General features: G+C 42.9%; 1 pseudogene; it reads left to right on the top strand.

Moving 5' to 3' along the window:
- The first annotated feature begins 1,062 nt into the window (after positions 1-1,062).
- LOC125515669 lies at positions 1,063-6,455 on the top strand (annotated as a pseudogene).
- The last annotated feature ends 238 nt before the right edge of the window (positions 6,456-6,693 follow it).

Raw genomic sequence — 6,693 nt, 5'->3', positions numbered from 1 at the left:
AGTCAAGCATTTCGACCCAACTAACTAGGGTTGCAGTTCTGGATAATTGACTTGGATTCGGTCTTGGTTAGTCGGTAGTTGATCGCTTGTGCTTTTCCTATGATCTCTATTTAATCTTCGACTAGGTATATATAATTGACCACTTATGCTTTTCCTGTGATGGAAGTGGCGTTACTGGTGTGAGCTGACTAGTTTTTACCGGTGCTCTCTGTTTCATCAATCTTCCACCAAAGTGTACTTGGCCATTTGTGCCTTTTCTGTCATGTTTAGTGTCTCTCCTGTTTCAGTGAGCAAAAAGCAAGAAGATATTTTTGCTGCCCTTTCTTGCTCGTCATTGTTTGCTAGTTGTAGGAGTAGAGTAGTTATTTTGTTTGGTTTTTTAAGTTGTTTTGATATTTTTGCGGTGTAAAAGCATAATGCAAGATCAATCGGTTTCGGTAATCCAAAAAGGACCCTGTTCACGGGTGTGTCGGAGTGTACCAACAAGCCCTGGGTCGGTGGGTCCATCGATGAAGCGATGGGATGCCCAGACCTTGACAACACGCATTATTTGGTTGGAGTCAAAAGCCGGAACTCAGCCCATGACAACCATTCATATGTTCGCCTCTCTTCTTAGCTTCATTTGGTCATTGCACTCATAGATGCAACGAGTCATCTAGCTAGTATATTAGAGATAATAGTAGATGGTGGTAAATTGTAAACTACATGTGAAGACAGTGGTGGATAAAGTCCATGAAAAGTCCAGCCAACGTCAATTTTGTGGGTTGAGGATAAATTCCAGCAAAAGTCAATGTTCAGTAATGGTGTCCCTGCCAACACTCGTGCCGTGTTGGAAGGATATTGCTGACTAGTAAGAGGCATGCATGAATCCTCCGAGAAGCTAGTAGTGTCACCATCACCAGCCAGGGACGAACCGCCTTTGTTGAAAAGAAAAAAGAAAACAGCATATTTGACCTTCCAAAAATGACACCCTCCCTTACTAGTTTTGTTGAATCAATACACTATACACATGCGTTCACTAAAAATCTCCTGTAAACATATACGACCGAGTCCACCACCTCCCACTGGCTGTAAACGTACCCTCCTCGCCCACCTATCATTGCTGCCTCCCAACGCGTGAGCGCGTGACTAGAGACTCTCCAATGGTGCCGGGCTTCCTCCCCAGGGGACGTTCGGCTTTCGCGCTACCCCGCGTCATGGAAGCTCGGCCGTCTCTGCTCTTACCATTCCTCCTGCTGCTGCTCCCCCTCCTAGCCTCCAACACGGCCACCGCGGCGAGGGACGGCTGCAGCGAGGGACGGCTGCAGCGAGGGCTGCGACCTCGCGCTGGGCTCCTACTACGTCACGCCCAACACGAACCTCTCCTACATCGCGCAGCTCTTGGGCTTCTTCAACTACCGAACGTTCGGCAAATATAACCAAGGGTACCCCAATCTCGACTTCTTGGCCGCCGGGGACCGCGTCGACGTCTACTTCTCCTGCGAGTGCCTCGCACGGCCCTCCACCTACCTCGCCTCCTCCATCCCCTACAAAGTCGCCACCGGAGAAACCTACGTCAGCATCGCCAGCAACTACAACAACCTCACCACCGCCGACTGGCTGCAGGCCACCAATACCTACCCGCCCAACAGCATCCCCGACGGCGCCACCATCCAGGTCACCGTCAACTGCTCCTGCGGCGACGCCGGGATCTCCACAGATTACGGGCTCTTCCGCACATTCCCGCTCAGGGACAATGAGACGCTCGCCTCCGTCGCCACAACTTATAACTTCTCCTCGCCGGAGCAGATGGACCTACTCAGGAGGTATAATCCGGGCATGGACGGTGCCACCGGGAGCGGCATCGTCTATATCCCTGCCAAAGGTACGTACCGGTGCTCTGTTCAAAATTCGTGATGAGGTTTTAGTACATGGACTATGGAAACAGAGTCCTCTTTTTCAAGATTAAAGAAAAACTGTTTATGACTCTACTTGTTCGTAGTTCCAACTTATATTTCATCCGCACAAAAAACTTGCAGGCTTTACCGGATCCAAAATAATAAAAGGGGGTGGGGGCGAGAAACGCACGGTTATCGAAAATAGTTCAGAAAATTTCAAACGAATTTTGAATTCAAATTTATTTGAGCTAGGTATGGATATGTATATTATACTCATATTAGTTAACTCGCTAGTGTCGTAGTGGTAGGTGCTCCGTGCCCTTCATCGAAGGCGGAGCTGGTGCTACCGTTCAAATTAAAAAAAAAACAAGTTTTATTTATTTTTTCGTCAGTACCATGTTTCTGTGGGGCGGCGAGAAACGCGGTAACCGCACGGTTACGGAATTTCTTGAGCGGTAATCAAAACCCTGCTTATATTTGATATTTATCAAGGACAAAAAAAATTTGGAGAATGAAAAGACAACTGGATATAGACCGACCAGTATAAAATAAAAAAAGCATTGCAATAAGCTCATCCACGTGGGCAAGTGATCGTGGTGCAGCTACCACCAGCGCAGGATGGCCGGCTTCGAGCTCGGCAACGTCGCCATGGGTATGTAGGGCGAACGCACACAAGCTGTTTGAGGAAACGTTGTTGTATGAGAGAGAAAGGCAAGAAGGAGAGAGAAAAACTAGTGACACCTCAGCGGATTTCCCCCATATTTCTGGATTTGGATGAAATGTCTCTGGTTTTGAGACATGAGGGACTAAATATCAACTGAAAAAAGATGAACGACTAGATGTCGACTTCTTGTAAATTTCTGGACCAAAAACATACTTCTCTTGTGAAATTACACATGTATACATTTATTCATGGAATTACTTTACATGTTTAATTATCATGGAAATTAGTACTTGCTACAATATACTTAAGTATTAAAAGCTTAAGGAATTTGGTCAATTATCAACTGAATACATTATACTTTGTATTTATACTGGAAAGACTACCCGGATACATTGATAATTGAAATAAACTAGGTCATGAATTAGGTTACATCCTTAATAGCGACCTATGTGATTAATGGAATTCATACATGATCATGGCGGGACTCAATAGTAGAACCCATTAATAGACAAATTATATCGTGTTTGATAGTTTGATCTGAACTCTACCCAGAAACTAGATTAATAACTAGGAATCTTATCTGTGTAGGTGGACTCTTTGAAAAGACAGTGTAAGAAAGTCCCACCCCCTAGCCCCAGATGTGCAATTGTGTGGGGCACCACACAGAAAAATGCGGATGAACAGAGGGTGGACCACAAACATATATTCCCAACAAAAATATCCGAGGTCCAATAATCCTTGCGTAATTATTAATTTCGAGAAACAAGTTGAAGTGAAACCTACAATCTAATCCATTTGATGATACCAATAGTCCAATACCATGTTGTTACTGTGGTGGCGTCAAGGCTTAAAATGACTTGATGCATCATTCTTGTATGTTGGGTAGAATTGATAACATCTTCCTAAAATATTTTACTCTGCTTATTTGGTTTCCCAGATCGCGCTGGAAGTTACCGTCCTCTTAAATCAGCAGCAGGGTAAGAGCTGTTATTTTAACTTATACTTTTATCCACTTGATTTGCTTTGGCCTTGCATGTTACGTTCCTTCTTGTGCAGTTGTGCTGATAAGTATCCTCATCTTGCGTAGTACAGCCAGACGCCTACCACATGGCATAGTTATCCACGTGGTAAGTTATTTAAAAAAACCATAAATCAAAGTTAAAAACAAAGGCAGACTTTGTCCTTTCACGAGTTAATTATTGCTCGCCGTTAAGTTATTTTTTGGGGGGAACAAAAAATGGATGTTGTCGGCTATTGTGAGAGAACTATGATGCTTATTCATATTCAACTCCCTGGAACAGGAAAAAGAGTTTCAGCAGGAGCTATAGCAGGAGGGGCTGTGGCTGGTGTAGTTGCACTAGTCTTAGGTGTCTTGTTATTCTTGTTTTATAGGCGAAGAAAGGCGAAACAGGATTTCATGCTTCCATCTTCTGGAGAATCTACCCGGCTAGGTAACAATTATTTTTGTATGGATCTCTAAACCCACAACTGAGAGTTAGTCTTATAATTTCTTTTGTAGACAAGCATTTGCATGTCCTAATTTCACTTCTTCAAGTTAATATCTGTTATTCGTTCATCTCAGCGATTTTCTGCTACAAAAATATGAGTGGATTAGGGTGGTTTGAAACCATGCTTGCCTATCTTATGAGCAATTATATTGATCTTTGTGAACCTGGAAATATTGTGGAGTAAATAGAGTATGATATGAGTTATGATTATGAGTAATAGTTTGGGAGACGTCAAGTATAACCAGCGAGCTATGTCAGGGATCTACAAGTTTACTTTGGAAGATAGAGAAAGTTAGATAACCTTGAATTATGCTTCCAATTTGCCTTTCTTTTGTGTTTCCTTGAACAGGCCTTGAGTGTTACAACAGAATGTGGCTTCTACTATTACTGAATTTATTATTCTTTTTGTTCCAGACAGTACAGTATTAATGCAAAAGGTGACACCATTGACCACTCAAGCTGACGTAGCTTCACTAGCTGCTGACATTACAGTTGACAAATCAGTGGAGTTCACATACCAAGAACTTTTTAATGCTACAGAAGGCTTCAACATAACTCATAAAATAGGACAAGGTGGTTTTGGTGCTGTGTATTATGCTGAGCTTAGAGGCGAGGTTAGTGTTTTTTTTTTCAATTCAATTGCATTTCAGAAACCCACATGCCACAAACATGTACTTCATTCGAAATGACTTGCTTTGCTTCTCTTGTGTTGTGCACTGTCCAGAAAGCCGCCATTAAAAAAATGGACATGCAGGCTACTCAAGAGTTTCTTGCCGAGTTAAAGGTTTTGACACATGTTCACCATAAGAATCTGGTTCGTAAATATTTTATTTGCTCAAGTAAACGACACTGATTTTTATTGGGATGAAAATATTGATTTTCCATGGGGACGATCCCGTAAATCTTTAGCCAGGTTAATTCGTTACAATGTTCGATTTCATGCAGGTGCGCTTGATTGGTTATTGCATAGAGAGTTCTTTGTTCCTTGTCTATGAATTTATCGAGAATGGCAATTTAAGCCAACATTTGCGTGGAACTGGTAATGTTCTGCCTCTCAAAATACCGAATGTGCCATTTTCTGTTCTCTTGCTTCCGGCAAATTAATCTCTCGACGCCGTTGTATAGGTTATGAGCCTCTTTCTTGGGCTGAAAGAGTTCAGATTGCACTAGATTCAGCAAGAGGTCTTGAGTACATTCATGAGCATACCGTTCCAGTGTACATACATCGGGACATCAAATCCGCAAACATCTTGATAGACAAGAACACCCGTGCAAAGGTAGGAATGATTCAAGTGTTTTTATATGTTCTGTGCTGTCCATCCTTCATGTAATGTTGTTTACGTGTATCTTCCAGGTTGCAGGTTTTGGTCTGACAAAGCTTACAGAAGTTGGTGGTGCATCTTTGCAAACGCGTGTTGTTGGTACATTCGGTTACATGCCTCCAGAGTAGGTTTCCTGAACTTGTACTCTCTCTCTTTTTTTTTGAGGAATGAACATCTACTTTTGTCATTCCACTTACTGCAGAGTAGTTGCTGATTTTGACGAATGTTGACAATTATGGGAAATGGTGTTGGCAGATATGTTCGATACGGTGATATTTCTCGTAAGGTTGATGTGTATGCCTTTGGTGTTGTCTTGTACGAACTTATCTCAGCCAAAGATGCCATCGTCCGATCAACTGATGGATCTGCTAGTGGTTCAAGGGGACTGGTTTATCTGGTAATTGTGCTTCTAAGCTACTTCCTCCGTCCCATAATATAAGATCGTTTTTCAAGCTATGTAATAATACTTTCTGCTCTCAGCGCTTCATAAAACCACTAGGCTGGCCGCTTTTGCTTCCTTGCTGAAGTTTTTCTTTGGCTCTTTGATGACTTTTTACCATACTGATTCTTGTAGTTTGAGGAGGCCCTCACTGCACTGGATACGAAAGAAGGCCTACAGAAGCTGATTGATCCGAAGCTGGGAGACGACTATCCCATGGACGCCATTCTAATGGTTAGAAAAAACATGCTCTGGCCCTTGCTTACGTTGTTCGATTGGATAAAAATATGTTGCCTTCTGCATGTAGATGATGCACTTGGCGAACGCATGCACAGAGGAGGACCCCAAGCTGAGGCCCACGATGAGGTCCGTGGTTGTCGCGCTGATGACGCTCTCTTCCATGAGCGAGTTCTGGGATATGAAAAACCCGGGCTTGGTGAACCTCATGTCCGGGAGATAACATCCTTACCTCCCTTGACATTATACACCGGGCACATTTTCTTTCTGGCTAGATGCAAACGCGCGCCATGCCGAGCCGTTTTTCTTCGGTGAAAAGCTAAAGAGGAATTTAGATAAATGTGATTAGACATGTGCATGTGTCGAAATGTTTCTCATTGTAATTAATGTGATAAAATAATGTTTCTACATCGTGTTTCCGCCGTTTTTCTTTAATTTATATGCATCTGAAATGAAACAAATTCAGTGCAACTGAAACATCTATCTCTGCTTGCATCAAGCAACATTTCTATACATGAAAGCATATAGATGCAAGTACCAAATCCAGGGCCAGCCATAGGCTGGGCAAAAGGGGCGACCGCCGCGGGCCCAAGAGGGGAGAGCCACTATACAAGTATAGATTATACATCTGAAAGATTATTAAACA

The sequence above is a fragment of the Triticum urartu genome, chromosome 6 (assembly GCF_003073215.2).
Source record: "Triticum urartu cultivar G1812 chromosome 6, Tu2.1, whole genome shotgun sequence".
In the NCBI taxonomy this organism is placed as follows: Eukaryota; Viridiplantae; Streptophyta; class Magnoliopsida; order Poales; family Poaceae; genus Triticum; species Triticum urartu.
The sequence above is the reverse complement of the archived record's forward strand: the minus strand, read 5'-3'. Positions and strand labels throughout refer to the sequence as shown.